This window comes from Syngnathoides biaculeatus, chromosome 7 (genome assembly GCF_019802595.1).
Source record: "Syngnathoides biaculeatus isolate LvHL_M chromosome 7, ASM1980259v1, whole genome shotgun sequence".
NCBI lineage: Eukaryota > Metazoa > Chordata > Actinopteri > Syngnathiformes > Syngnathidae > Syngnathoides > Syngnathoides biaculeatus.
Genome location: NC_084646.1, coordinates 25,337,569 through 25,353,833, shown reverse-complemented (window position 1 = coordinate 25,353,833; position 16,265 = coordinate 25,337,569). Strand labels below are relative to the sequence as shown.

Sequence of the window (16,265 nt, the reverse complement as noted above, 5' to 3'; positions counted from 1 at the left end):
TTGCAGCATATGTCATCTTGACTATGCAAATGAGTACGTTCTCTGGTTTTGTGCCATGTGTGTCATGTTTTATTTCAGGGCCTGAGCATCAGTCAGCAAACTATTTCCTATTTGGAGCTTCCTTGATGGTATGTAAACTCCCTCGGTTTACATTTTGTGTCGGCTAAATTATGCATTACTATTTATTATATTTCAATTCCTCTTTTGTATTTATTTTAGCTACCTGCCTGCCTTTTAATATACAGTAATCCCGTGGGATATCACAGTTCACTTATTACGGATTCAGTTCACATGCAGTTACTCACATGCACATCTCTGGTGTAGTTAGTTTGATTGCCTAGTTGTTTTAAATGTGACAGCAACAACTCACATCATGAGAAATGAGCTCTTAATTATAGATAAATAACATTTACCAAGTAATTTCGATTCATAGATTTGGTAAACCATCAAAATGCTTGAGGAAACAAATATGACATGGATGCTACTGTTTAATGCACAAACCACTGCCAGAGTTTCATCAAAAAGTTAAAAAATACTGTACTAACCTTACCCCAATCTATGGCTAATGAACACACTCGATATTATATTGTTTTGCACTTCCAGGCTACCATATAATATGGACAGAAATAAATTCAAGTAAGGAAGTGTATAATTTAGCTTGATTTTTCTACAACTACCAGGTATCCACCAGCTGGCAAGGAAAGGTTGTTATGTTCAAATGTATTGTTCTGCTTAATGGTTTGCTGGCTCAATCGTTCTTTGGTCAATGTAACAAGTCACAATTTCCATTTTCAGCTTCAGTGGCATTATGATCCTTCTCACTCAAGCCCTACAGACATGTTTACAGTATGGAAATGAAAAAAACTTATTAAGAGCTAACTAAATGTATTTGGTTGTCAAGGTAAAGTTATTAAAATCACTACGTTTCTGCTTTGGATATATTTGGTTGTCTTGTTTTATTCTTGCTCTCTTGGAGAGGTGATAATTTGCCCACCAACAGAGTTGGTTTCTTCTAGTTTTGGTTACACGAGAAAAACAAAAAAATTGTTCGACATACAGTATATTTTGGGGGTGTGGGGTGGTATGACACTTTATAAGTGTTGACACTTTATAAGTGTTGAGGAGGAAAGAACTGCTTGATTCAAAAAGTTGCCAAAAGTATTGATGTAATCCTGTTTACATGGTGCAGACGCTTCAGAACCCTCAGTAGAACAGCAGTACTGTATTGGAACAGAGGCTACAAGAATTCCAAAAATTCTCCAAATGAGACCTACCAGCAGGACATTCACTGTGTTTGTGTGTGTTGCTGGCATGGACCGGTGGAATAGAATGATCTTAGCTCGGATCGTAACCCAGGAGCTTTCTTTTATTAGGACTTAAGCTTTCGTGATCCATCGCTGATGTTGCCATCTCGGCATGATAGCAAATAACTGACCAGCTATGCAAAATATTCTCCAGATCATCCAAACTTTGCTCCTTCAGAATTCCTACACACACAAATGCACAAATCTACAAAACCTGAAGGCCAAAGTACCTTATAAGGTAAAATGGCAGGTCCTTTTGATTGAATGTCCTTTGCAGTCTCCAATCTATCTTTATTTGCTAAGTACTTTGAAAGCACACATAGTACACCACAGTACCGTACAAAGCAACAAATACCAGCTTCCATTCAGACATTTGGTATTAGTGGCTAGGGAAGCCATTAGGTACACACAATCCAGTTTGTTTTCAGCACTTCTCCAGAAGCATCCTGCAGTCCTGACCGGATGGTCTCAGGCAGGAATCTTTTCTTATACCGGTATGTGTTTTCCACCTTGGTTTGGGGAAATAGTTCAGCACTGTCGATGTTCTCAATGTTTACTTATTAGGATAAACCTGTTCTCCCATTTTTTCCCCTTTCATATCAGAGGGCTCAGTTTGTGCTTTAGTTCTCTGTATTCAGTAATATATGCTGAAAATATATGTTCATATCTCATAATTTGCGGCTTGTTGTTTGATATGTTTTGTTTGTGTGCATGTGTGAGTCTCTGTGTGTTGTTTTTCTTGCATACATCAGGTCCAAGCTATGTAGTTAATCATGTACCCCCTCATTCAATAAAGCCCTGGAGAAATGACCAATCACACCACAGAAATCACAAAGATCCCATCTCCTCTTTTTTATATCACCAGCTAGTAATAATGTGCTCCAGTAAGAGGCATACAACTCCATTACTCCTGCAATAAACACACACACAGGAGAAAGTGGTTGATTTCCAAAGCTATTGGATCGCTTGGCTTTGTAAGAACATTCCAAAAAGCAAAGACTCATATATAATTGCTTTTCTTGGTAAGGTCTGCGACATGTATTATCAGTATCACCACTGGTATTTATCACCCCCATCTAACATTCATACTTTGCTTCTTTCTTGGAGTCACTTGAGATGAACATATTCAATGTAAAATATAAATGTGGTCAAATTTAGTGCAGAGACTAAACATCCCTCTGCAAGTCTATACAGCCCGGACACCAACCTTGAAAATAATTGGAACAGTAAGGAAATTTCCTTTGTTTTTGCTGCAGCCTGAAAATGTTTGTTTAACATAAAAATATGAGACACGACAAGACTTTTATTTGAAGGTATTTGCAATCACAGAACTTGGAATATGACTTAAAATTAATTTGGAAATCACTTGCTTTCAAATTACTCCATCAAGCAGTATGACCCTCTCACATCATTGCTGCACAGGAGGAGTGTCCGAGGGCCACGTAAAGAAAAATGGGAGATTACAATGGTCACTTTGAAATTCTTTAGCTTTAATTTATAAAACACGCCAAAACCACATGTTATTCATGTGACCACTATTCATTAAAACTGAGGCTGTAGAAGACCTGTCTTGTTTTTATTTATGACTTTGAAATTTCACTATCGAGCAAGTACATGTATTACAACTTTTGGACATTTCCCAAATTTATAGTTAACACAACCCTCTCAAAAACTCTTAAAGTGAGTAAATTAACTTTTCTAATCCATATGATAATCTTTATTATATATTGTTCTATCCTTCCGCTTAATGTAATGTAAATTGGTCTCTTTGCAGACATTTTTTTGGACCCACCGATTGCCAGGTCCCTTGTGTACTTTGACCTGCCAAGACGGGTCATATTTTCCTTTGCTTCAAACACTAATTTCATGAATTTAATCAAGTAGAAATGTTCAACTATGTTAACTATGCTACATTTATTCCGCCCAGTGTATTTTAACAATTTATGAAGTGTTTATTTTTCTATGCTTGTCGAGTGCCAAATTACACTACATATCATATGATCACCGTTATTGGACCTAGATCTTCTGGCACACCATCATCATTGCAATGATCAACACTTAGTTCCTACAGAAGAGGGGGTGCAAAACTCTCAATAGTTCAAAGAAGGAGAAACCAAACAGAAGAAAGTTTCAGGCATGGTGAGCATCCTCTTTCATCCTGATGAAACAACACTCAATACAACAAAGAGGGAGCAACCATCTTTAGAATAATAAGAGTCCAGAATTCAAGACAGGGAACTCAACGAGCCCCTGTCCATCACAAGAGATCTCGGGCAGTAGGTCTTCTGCACAACCCCAACTGAATGTAACCAAAGCAGAATATACTGAATCACAATGTCAGGCAAATGTCTGGATAACATTGTGAGACTTTTTGAGTTAAACATGTTATCAACTCTTTGAAAGGTTCTTGAATGTTAGGGGATCTAGCAGTCTCAAACCAAATCAGAATTCCCAGTTTGTCATTTTGTGCAAAATCTTGAATCCACTCATCCCTTCATACATCCATTCATCTTAAATCATTTCTTGTGGTTGGAGTTTCAGGTGTGAGGTCGTCTCAGCTGCCTGCAGGTGGGGCACAGCTTGGGCTGGTCGTTAGTCACTGCAAATAAACAATAAGTCAGTTTCACCCCAGCGACCAATGTAAACTCTTCAAGAATCCAAAAACAGCTTTCAGAATGTGGGAGGGAACAAGATGCAAACGCCACACAGAAAGGGCCGAGCCTCTGATCCTTATTACTGTGCCTACTTTGTCTGTAATTGACGTGTCAAAATGAATATTATAGTTCTTATTAAAACTTTTTCGACTTAACAATTTTGTATTATTTTATCATTAACAACTTTTAACTATAGTTACACTGTTGAAGCTTTTAGGGTTATCAAGTTCATAAGAGGGCCTTCCGGAAGTTTCAATCTGTTTGGACAAGGTGCAGAATCAAGGGAGCGTGTACATAAAAACATTTCACTCAGGTGAGACAGTCATGAACCATACCCTCACTCACACTTGCATCTGGAATTTGCACTGCAGGGCCATCTGCACAGTGAAGTGCAAACATTCTCGCTTAGGAAACTTGTTGTTTTCACTTGCAAGTGCACCTACAGTCAAGTCTGCACTTATTCATTCTTTTCAAGCTTAAGTTTCCATGTCGGAGCAAAGGTACTGCCGGGGGTTATTTTCCTACTGCATCGCTCACTCAATGAGGTCACATCAACAAGAATCCTGAGAATGTCAGGAATGATGAGGTTTAAGAGCTTTGAACAGCACTGTATATTATCAGATAGAAGAAGGCTGATTGAAAGAAGTGAGATTTTAATGTGGTCCACTATAAAGATGGATTGAAAGATGGGTTGTGAACTATTCCATAAAGGGGAAGGTACTTTGAAAGAAAATGGGGGAAAAAAAGATGAAACTGATTAGATATTGGATGATCAACAAGCGCATCCATCTGAATTGCTCTTTTGGGACGAATAAAGTATTCTGAATCTGATTTTGCACATCTGCTTAACTTCAAGGTGTGACAGTTCTAATAGCTGTTGTATGGCTGTATCTCTTTGGGGGTTGCCGTCGTACGCTGCTCTACAGTATTCTTTAAACCAAACCCACAGCTGCAACTTTGGACTCCTCAAAGAATGCCCATCACTCTGGCCATATACGGTTAGCCTTTACCATTTCCCACAAACGTTCCATCTTAAAATGGATTGCTGAGATTACATATGGCATTTGGATTGCCATGAATCCTGTTGCCTTAACAGGTCACCTAAAATCTAGAGAGAAATTACACCCAAATACTAATCCCTGTGAGTTTGATAAAGTCACTATTCCTTCAAATTTGGAATGACCTGTGTCTGATGTCTGGCTGTGTAATTGCCTTCTCAGTGGAGTGGGCAAAGTGTAAGCAAAGGGAATTAAAAAATGACAGGCTAATCAGCCCCCTTCTCAGTAGTTATAGAAATGTATCATTCTTCAAGCCTGACAGTTAAAATAGTGTGTTTAAGTATGGCAACATTCTGTACAAGAGCCTAACAGGCTGTCGGTCAGGTGTTGGATTATACAGTGATTGGTGTGCAGAATAAAATAGAATTATGGTCTGTTGATTGTCTGCACTCATAATTAAGTAGAATAGGGAAAATTCACACCAATAAAAGTAATTGTGTGCATTGTGGTAGAAGTAGAAAAAGCAGTAACTTTCATTTTATTTTTCTTATTTCTGTTGAAATTGTCTTATATATCTGCAACATACTGTAATCATTACAATAGTGGCTGTGTTATTTTTTGAAAGATGAGATATTACATTGTCCAGACAAAGCAAGTAGGTGGGAGACCAGGGTTGGTAGTCTTTTATTTCGTCTTTCTTTTATAGGGATCAGGCAGAGATGTTTGCTATTCCCTCAAGTGTCTGGAAAGTGGGTTGTTTCCATTACAGTCTGTCTCGTTTCACTGCAGCAGTGGTAATGTTATTGAGTGGATGTTCAGGGGTGTTCTGTGGCCTTGTGAGCCCAGTCCACAGCAGTGACTAGTAGAGAAGCCCATTATTGACACATATGGCTTACATTTAGAGCTTCAAAGACAAAGTTGAAATGCGCTAACTACTGGAAAAGTTATCATGGGGTTTAGGAAATTAGATGGTGCCAACTTTAAATTAGAGTCGATTGATGTTGTAGTGGAACACCCGCTTGACTTTGGTACAGGAGGCGTGAGTTCTCTTCTCACTTAGTGATGGTGTCTATATGTGCCCTGTGACTGACTGGCGACCAATTCAGAATGTAGTCTGGCTTTCGACCCAAATCAGTTGTGATGAGCTCCAGCACCCTGCGACACCACCCCAGGATAAGTGATGTTGAAAATGGATAGATGGATTTAAATTAGCTCCAAAATCTAAGAACTCTGTTTTTGTCAAATTGATTCTGCTGAATGGTTTCTGTTCTTGAATAAAGTAGAGATGAACTCATTACACGTGCCTCAAGACATCCCAATACTGAATGAGACATTGGATGCAACCTCTCAGCAATGTGCTAAATTCTAACATCTAGTCAAAAAGTTGGGCTCACACAACGCACAGCAAGACTCAACTCAAGCACAATAGCAATTTGCATTCAGAATTTGGTGAATGGTACCAAATAGTTCCTGCTCTGCTTATAAGCAGTGGGTAAATAATACTGCATGGATTATCTGGCTGCTACCGTCATAAATTGAGGGTGTTTCCCACTTTGTGCCCAATTTAGGTTTTCCCTTTGATTGACTGTTGACCAATCCATTGTGCAGTCTCACCCTGAATGTACTGTAGAAGTTTACTGAATTGATTTAGAGAGTTGAGTGAAAACTTTCAGGCATTCCATTGAACAGCAATGCAATCATTCTGAATGAACCAAAATGCAGGTTCTCTCCCTTGATAGCAGATTGCTTTGGTTGTGACATATATTTCGGAATCAATCGTGATACTTGAATTTCACGTGCCATCAACCTAGCTCGACAGACAGACAGACAGACATGCAGTGCCTACCATGACACGCAAGGTTTGCTTTACAAATATCAGATCAAAAGATGCAAGTTGATGTTGTTGATCACGTGGTTTTGATTGTCACGGGAGATGAATAGATTCGTCGCGGCTGGTTAGGATCTGACCGCTTGCTTCATGCAAAGATGGAAAACAACTGTCCCGAGAAGCCCATCATTGCCAGTATTTGGGAAGTCGTTTGGCGCTTAATGTTTTTCCCCTTTCAAGATTAGAACATATAGTCCCTTTCTCCATTTCCACTTCAGACCCCTTGCTTGACTCTCACGTTACAGAGCTGTTTTGGGAAATCCCTTATAATAGGCAGTTAGTCCAGCCTTTGCTGGGCAAACCCTCATGCTTTTTTTTTTTTCCACTTTGGGTCCCAGCCATCACATTCTTTTAAAAAAACGTGGGCGTAACCATGTGGTATGATAGTGTTTTTCTTCAGTGGAACACACGCCAATGTCCAGGCTGTTTTTAGTATTTTGAATAAAGTAAAAGACATCCTCTTCTGGAACATTTATGTCCTGAAAAGAATGCAGATATGAAAAAGCACCCATTTATTATCTTCAATATTGGGACGGTATGCTCCAAAGGTTTGAAAAGTGGTTAGAAGCTGAATCTATTTATGGTTGCTACAAACAGGACACATACAGTAGATAGATACAGATATTGTTTCAAAAGAAAAGCCCTCATCATTCATGCCTCTTGTATCCAGTGAGGTCATTTTTCTCTAACTCTACTCAGGTTCCGATCACAGCCTATTGGGTTCCTCTTTCTCATAGTGACACGGTACCATGTATTACGGGGGACTCCCGGGGTGGGAGGAAAGTGATCAAAAGGGGAAGCTTTAGCTAAATCTGACTTTCCCGTCTGTTGATCAAATGCTCTCGTCATACTTTCTTGAAACATTTGTAGGAATCTACATTCTCTCTGCTTAATGCATCAAAACACGTTTTTCTCCGTACATTGTAGGTCATGCTCCAAGCCAGATCATTTAAATCATCCTTTCTAAGTACCTATGGGTGCACATTCTCTCCTGCAGTACACCTTGGGGCTCACGAATGTTGAAACAACTTTAAGACATGTGAACTTTGGGTATTTTTGCTTTGGTTTTCAGAGGTCTCAACTGGCAGATGTAAAACAAACACAATGGGGATTCCTTCTCTTAGTCTCAATTGAATCGTCTCTGGTACATGTGAGAAGGGAGCCAAGTTTTGATTCTGTAAGGGTAATAAGCATTGGTTAACCACAGCGCACGGAAAGCCTGACCAGTTATGGGAAAATAACTTCTTGTGACAGTTGTCAGGCATTCTACTTTCCATTCATTTAGTCCTCTAACACGACCATATGTTGCTCCAAAAACCTTCACTGGCAGATGCGCACTAAAGCACATGACAGTAACACAAGGCTTTTTCCCTTTTTACCACGAGGTTTAGCTGTTAAACAACACTTTTACAACAATACTGTGTACACCTGTCCCCATATTTGAAGGTCAGATACTTGTCATTTATCATTAAACTTTCAGTGTATATTCGAGTGCAGACCATTTGCAAAAAATGTACAAAATTCAAAGTAAAAAGTACGACACTGTCACAACTTATTGATACGGAGGTAGGACCCAAATGCACGAGTCGGGAGACGCAGAGGTAATTCGGGAAAAACGTTCATTGTTCTACGGTCGGGGATCGGGCTGGCAGTCAGGTGCAGCCGCGGTAGTCAGGACATCGGGTGTAGAGAGCAGGTCCGCGGGCAGGCAGGAGTCGGTACACGGGAGATCGATCAGGGAAGGCAGGAATGTCAACGGAGTCAGGCTTACGGGGTCGGTCGGAGAACAGGCGGAGGTCGGTACACACGGGTTGATGATCAGAGAGGAGTGCAGGAACGGGGCATTAGTTTCAACGATCTGGTGCCGGACCAGTCGTCCACATGGTCCCATATACACCGGGGCTAATCAGCCAGCATGAGGCGCAGGTGTGCACCGCCCAATCATTGCGGCCACACGGGAACCCGCACAGCCAGGGCTGGACCGGCTGGACCATGACAGGACCGCCCTCCCCCCTTGAAGGCACGGCTCCCAGACGTGCCTAAACAAAAGAAACACACACAAAAATTAACAAGTCCAGGGGCGGGTGGAAGGGCGTCCCCCCACCCCCCCCACACCCCCCGAACCCAACTCTGGTGACTGTCCAGGCCACCAAACGCGAGGCGTCCGGCTGGTCAGGTCAGGAGGACGACCCAGACGCCAAGCACCAGGATCCCCACGGGGTGATTCGGGTGGACGACCTCAGTGAGGAACCCAACGGTGAAGCAGGAACCAGACCAAGGCATGCAACTGCTCCGGACGAGGTCCTCCCATGCCGTGGTTTCGAGACAACCAGGGATTGGTTGCCACCGAGGCTTGGCCAGGAGGCAGCCGTGGACTGGTCACCAACCAGGCTTGGCCACGAGGTGGCCAGGGAGCTGTCGCCGCTGCCCAGGCCAGGTCATGAAGCGGCTGGGAACCATCAGGGGCGAAGAGGATGATGGAGAGAACCGCCACATGACCGCCACAATCAGTATCACAGCCATTCTGAGGCCTTTCCAGTTCTGGGGTGGCCCGTCAGAAATCCCCAGCTCCTGTCGCCATCGAGACTGGAACGAAGATGGTGTGGTTCTGTCGCCAACTGCTGGACAGGAACGTGAGGATGCCATTGAGCCGTCGCCATCCTCTGTTGCCGTCGAGACCGCGTGCCAGTCGCTGTTGAAGCAGGAATGGGGGGCGACCGTGGACCGGTCCCCGACGAAGCAGGAACGTTGAACGACTGCGGGCCGGTCGCCGCCAGTACTCCTGGACAGGAACATGAGGCGGCTGGGGAACCCTTGCCGCCGTCTGCTGGACAGGAACGTGAGGCAGCTGGGGAACCCTCACCGCTGTCTGCTGGACAGGAACATGAGGCGGCATCGCCATCGCCACCTCATGGACGGGAACGTGAGGCGGCAGCACCATCACCACCTTCTGGACGGGAATGTGAGGCAGTGGCAACGCCAACACCACCTCTTGGACAGCAATGTGAGAAGGCGGTGGCGCCATCACCACCTCCTGGACAGCAACGTGAGGACGCTGTAGAGCCATTGCCACCTCCTGGACGGGAACGTGAGATGGCGGCCGAGCCATCGCCACTTCCTGGACAAGAATGTGTGGGCGTGGCAGTCGCCGACGAAGCAGGAACGGGGGGCGACCGGAGAAATCCCACGCAGGCATTGGGAGAACATCCAAACTCCACACAGGTGTGGCTGGGATTTGTAACCCTGGTACTCAAAACTGTGAGGCAGACGCTCTCACCAGTCATTCCACAGTGTCGTCATTTCATAATCCAAATGTTAGCCATCTATTGAAGTGAAGCAAAATAGAACTCTCAATGAGGTAGGTGAGTTTATTGTCTTTCCCCCCTCTGTTTGGATTAAGAGGTCCAGTCTACAGATAAAATCTCACAAATAGAGGATCTGCGTGGACTTGAGAGCACCCACTTTCTGCTTCTGATTTCTTATAGCCTTTATGATTTGACAGCACTGTTTATTGCTCAGACCTATTTCTCTTTCCATCCATCCATTTTCTTTTGCCGCTTATCCTTACAAGGGTCGCGGGTAGTGCAGGAGCCAATCACAGCTGTCAAAGGGCAGGAGGCGGTGTACACCCTCAACTGGTTGCCAGCCAATTCCAGGACACATCGAGACAAACAGCCACACTCACAATCACACCTAGGGGCAATTTAGAGTGTCCAATTAATGTTGCATATTTTTGGAATGTGGGAGGAAACCAGAGTGCCTGGAGAAAACCCACACAGGCATGGGGAGAACATGCGAACTCCACACAGGCGGGTCCCTGGGTCCTCAGAACTGTGAGACCAACGCTTTACCAGCTGTTCCACCATGCCGCCCTATATTTGTCTCTGTTTTTGTAATGTTTGACCCTGCTTGGGTTTCACTTCAATAAGACTTCGACCAGCGTGTTAAGCAACCATAGTTTATAAAATGGATAGTCTGGTAAGGTATTTCATCTGTATAAAAAACAAAAGCTTATTAAGATCACTCACTAAAGTTTTACAAAAATTTTAATTTACACAATAACTGACCATTTTGACCAAATGATTGATTTCAGTCAGCACAATGAATTTGCCTACATCTCCAGAAAGAAAAAATAAAATGAGGAGAAATGTTTTGTTTTTTTTCCTTTAGAATTGGCAATAGGATTTTAAATCAAATAATTATTTTCATTCTCTTCTTCACTTCCATTTCTGTCCCTTAATTGGCAATTACAGTGGAACATCTGAGTTTGAACACAATTCATTCTTGTGACGTGTTCAATGACTGAGGTGTTTTTTCCCATAGGAAATAATCTAAATGTTTTTAATCCGTTCCCAACTTCCAAATAGTAAATTCACATTTTAATTCCCATTTATGTAAAAACATGTACACCCTGGATTTAAACAAACAAAAAAGAAATACACAAACATAAAGCAACTTAAATTTACCATTTTGGTGGTAGTGTGATGCTATCAGTGGGACTCAAGTCGGAAGGAGGGAGTGTTATTTTCATTCTTTAGGATAGTTGAGATAGTTGACATCGCCGTGTGATTCTAGCAAGAGCTATAACAAACACGCACCCCATTTTAGTACTTTGTGAACTTAGATACACTGTGTTTCACTCAACTTTCCTTTGCTGCCGGAAGCACCGCTGTCTTTCTTTGGGCCCGTGGCAAAGAAAATACTGTAAAAATAACAAAAAACATCCTGAGACGCACCCACAAAAGTGCATGCTCTGAGCATATGCTTGAGTATGAGTGACTGCTTGACTCGAAGTGGGCAGTGACTCACCTGAGCACCGCCCCGTGTGCGTTTGGGATTGCTCGGGTTGAGTTGGCTACCTGGTCAACATGCCCAAGTGTTCGGACACCAAGAACTGGGTTGAAAAGTGAGGCTTTTTTCACGCATATTTTTTGGGTTGAACACCGATTTGTACAATAACGGAGACGTTCGAACTCCGAGGTTTTACTGTACTTTGATTTTTGGGGGGCTTTGGAGCAACAACCGGATTCATTGCACATTAAAACTTTTAAAACCCAGCTGTAATGATGAGATATCATTATGCCATTGTTTTACTTTCAAATTGGCATTCATTAATTTACTAAGAGTTCAGTCAATAGAAAAATACATGTTAAAACGTTTATTTGTGTTATATTTTGCGGTCTTTGCAGCTGATCACATGGTCTATTATTACTGTGCACGGAGGAGTGCATCGGGACTGAATAATTAAATGATTAAATGTGTTGCATGATCACTGACCAATCAATGATTGGTCTGGGAGAAAGCTACATGTCCACAAACAACAGAAGCTTCTCTTTTAATTCAAATGTGCAATTGTCTTTTGTAAATATTCAATTTTTTATCAATCCTAAAGCTTTACCTTGTTCTTTTCTCACAGACGACGGTAAATGTGTCCAAGTAGGACTGTAGTGTTGAGTATTGCTCCTTGCAGTCTTTATATTCCAGGAGTCCAAAATGAAAGGACTCTGACTGTTTGGCTGAAATGGCTCCTTTACTAAGGCAGACTGCCAGATCTTTGTGGTCGATGTGGTGCGAGGGTCTCCAGTCGTGCAACTGTTAACTGTGCATGGCTTCATATTGACCTACTTCTCAACATTTATGCAATGCAGTTAAGGAAAGTGTGGGTGTTGCATGATAGGAGGGTGTCATGGCTTGGTTAACCACAGGTATGTTCCTACATACACTAGGGATTTGTATGAATTAGGCAAAGGCATGCCATCAAGGGTCTGCTTTCTGTTGCATGCTAGGAATTGAGTGCTTGACATTTCAGACTTAAATTCCTGTGACAGGGCCCTTAAACTTTTTTTTTTTTAAATATTTTGTCTTGCAATGGACAAAATTGAAAGGAAAAGAAGAAGAAGAATGGACAAAACCTGTGTACATTCAACATTTTCCTCCTTCAGTTCAGAGTAAGCAGTTCAGTTATGTAATGGGGCTGATTTGAAGTCTGGTCGGGCATCATTAGCTTTACAGGATACAGGAGAATATGAGACCATCGGATGAATTTTTGCCGTGTCAGAATACAGATGTAGCAAACCTTGATAAAGCAACTCGTTTCACTTGTTTTTATTCCCTGCTCATGCAGTTTGCTATGTGATGGTCATCTGTATCATGGATTTTCAACAAAAGGCCCAGTGTATAGCCCTGCGATTGGCTTGCAACCAGTTCAGGGTGTACCCTGCCTCCTTTCTGATGACAACTGGGATAGGCTCCAGGACTCCTGCAACCCTGGTGAGGATAAGTGGCTCAGAAAATGGATGGATGGATGGGTCCAGTGTATATGCTGTGTATGCCGATAATAAATGAGGCTGTCAAATGATAAAAAATCAGGCCTTTCTCTCCACACTGGAATGCTGTGAGTGTGTCGGCTGAGTGTGCTTCAACTCCACCCTATTCCACTGGCAGCTGTCAATCACATACCACTATGTCTAAATTCTTTCTCATGATGAAACAGCTTGACGCAGTTGAGCTTCAAAAATATATCTGCTTAAACCCTCAGGTGTCTGTAATAGAATATAATCCACGGGGTGGTCATGGGACTTTCCATGCCATGATGAGAAACGCAAGCCAACAAATACCTTGCGAGCTCACAGCAAGTTGAGTTGTAGTTGCCGTTTGCAACTGGCTGTAGTGTTTTAATTAAAGTGATTATATAGTCCGGAACAGGGGACCCATTCGGCAAACCCAATCGCCGTTAAATTCAGCAACAATGGAGGATTTTCCAGCATGAACTGCTTTTTTAAGGTCATGCCACAGCATTTCATGTGTCATGAACGCTGACCTTAACTGAGGTAAGTGGGGCCTGCACTTCTTTAGAATTTGTCCTGAGTTCCTTTGTGACTTCCTGGCTGGAACGTTGGTGTGGTATTGGAGTAATTTTTGTAGGCCAGCTACTTCTGGGAAGGTTCAACACTGTGCCATGTTTTCTCCATTTGGTTACAATGGCTGTGACCCACTGTGTCACTGGAGCTTTAGAAATGGCTTTGTAGCCCTTTTCATACTGATAGATCTGAAGTACTTTTTAATGATTCTTTGAATTTTTTTTGGGAAGTAATCACGCTTTGGTGTGAAAATGAAGTCAGAATAACAAATAATGTGATTAGCCACAGTTAATTAATGATTTGACAAGGGGGCAATTACTTCATCACACAGGGCCAGATAGATTTGAATATATATATTTTTCTCCTCAGTAAATAAAATACATATTTTATCTTAACTTGGGTTATTTTTGTCTGATCTTTACCGTGAGTCGGGAAATTATATTAAAAAAAATGCTTTGTACTGAATTTTTATACCAGTGATTCTTGAACTTTTTTGGGCGACCCCCGTTTTGGAGATTTAATTATTCTGTCCCCCCACAGGCACACATGCACAATAGAATTTTTGTCCGAGGGGGGTGTTGCTACCACTGACAATTTTAAATTAAAATGTTCAAAAAAACTACACTGGAAACTTGTGAAAGAAGATCTTTTTTTTTTTTTTTGTCCTCGAGAAAGGCTAGGATGACTGTCAATGGAAAGTTGTTGTTCCCAACAACATCACCAGATGCACTATGTTCGAGCAGGCAGATAGTCTTTTTTAGCTGAATGCAATATGTACCAGGGGGAAAAAAACATACAGAAAGGGTCAATAAAAAGTTCAAATAGGCTGGTCCCAAGTACTGGACTGCAATGCCAGCAATGTGGCTTGCAAACAACTGGCTTGAAAAACTCTTAATGAATTTTAAAAGCACTTATAGGCCTTTTTCCATTATAGCAGGGTGCAGGCTAAATGCGTGTTGCCTGGCAAAGCTCTCAGAAAAAAAGGTTGTTTTATGGTGGGGACAAGGAGGGGCCTGCAAAATGAGTTGGCACTCAGAGAGGCTGAGCTATTGGGTGTCTCTGCGTCCTACAATTTAGAGTGCCAGTTGGAGGATTTTTTTACCCTGCCACAAAGGTTGAGAGACCATGGGGAATGTGTTAGACACAAAACAAGTGAGGGAATAAACAAGGAGAGTCAGAGAACAGAGGACAAAAAGGAGAAAAAAAAGAAGGCTTTTCCCTTGGGGAATATTAAAGTAGCTTTTGTACACTGTTTGACCTACTGTGACCGGAAAAGCCAATGAACGTCAATGGTAAACGTCAGCCATTTAGCATCAGTGACACCTTTTTTTTAAATTTGTGTACCTCCAAAATAGAACATTGAAAACGTGCATTTTAGGATTACTATGAGAATAACCAGTGGAGAAAACATTCTGCACACAAAAAAAACAATAGCAGCGACTGAACAGTAGTTATATCTGTTGAGCATCTTGAATAATATATTTTGATATGAAGCATGGTTGAAATTCATTAGTCTTTTATAATACCTATCAGAAGCACACTGTAGTAACACTCAATAGAACTCCTGCAGGTGATGTCACAGTTTGCACTGTGCCATATTGCCAGTCAAATCGAGCTGCTCTGCACTGTGGGAGCCGTTGAACCAGAGCAAAGTTTTCAAATTGCCCGAGACCTGTTGTACAGTTGGTTGTAACAAAAGACGAGACAGATATTCAGAGATCATTCTACGGAATACCATCTGAAAAAAACTGAAAATATTGATGGATTTCGGTAATTAAACATGATGAATAGTGCCCAACCAAATTACACACGCCTATGTAGCGATCGCTTCATTTCAGGTAGGAATTATTTTTCTCAATCTCAAATGACCAAGAAGTATTTATAATGCCAAGTTGGCTCATTTGAGAACAATGCATATTAAAAAAAAATGTCTGGCAGAGGTTTACAGAGGTTAAGTGTGGCCGCAATCGTTCCGTGGAGACAACTCCATCCTCTTTTTTTTTTTTCAATCATAGTTAATGAATGCGAGTTTGTGTAAAACCAGGGGTCATTTATTTAAATATTGGTATTTGCATTGAGTACTAGCTGAAAAGATTGATGGATTCCAGCGAAAGTTAACGTGTCGCCGAACAAACTTCCACGTTCACGAGCTGAAAACCCGTCTTCTTTTTTTGCAATCAGTTACAGAATGGAAGTTTGTGTAAAACCAGGGGTCATTTATATAAATGTTGATATTTGTATGGAATACTGGCTGCAAAGACCGATCCAGATCCAGCAACATAGTATTTGAATGCATCCAGACTTTTATGCACTTTAAAATTTTTCCGTGTGAATCTCGATGACACCAGATCCATGTGTATATCTAGTTGTCCAAGACAAGCAGAAGTGAATTAAAAGTCCAATTTCTCATTGGTGAAAACATAGACTTCGGCATTAAATACGGGTCCTCTATGCCGAGTTTATCTTAATTTTTTCACGTACCTTTGTTTATTTTCACCTTCTTAATGTGTAACGGTATCGGACAATACTCTGGGCGTTGTGCTATAAGACATATTTTCGTG

General features: G+C 41.7%; 1 protein-coding gene across 2 annotated transcripts in view; it reads left to right on the top strand.

The window, feature by feature from the left end:
• ddah1 (dimethylarginine dimethylaminohydrolase 1) overlaps nucleotides 1-16,265 on the top strand; it is a 76,120-nt gene that overhangs the window by 36,212 nt on the left and 23,643 nt on the right. The gene's annotated exons all lie outside the window — the stretch shown is intronic.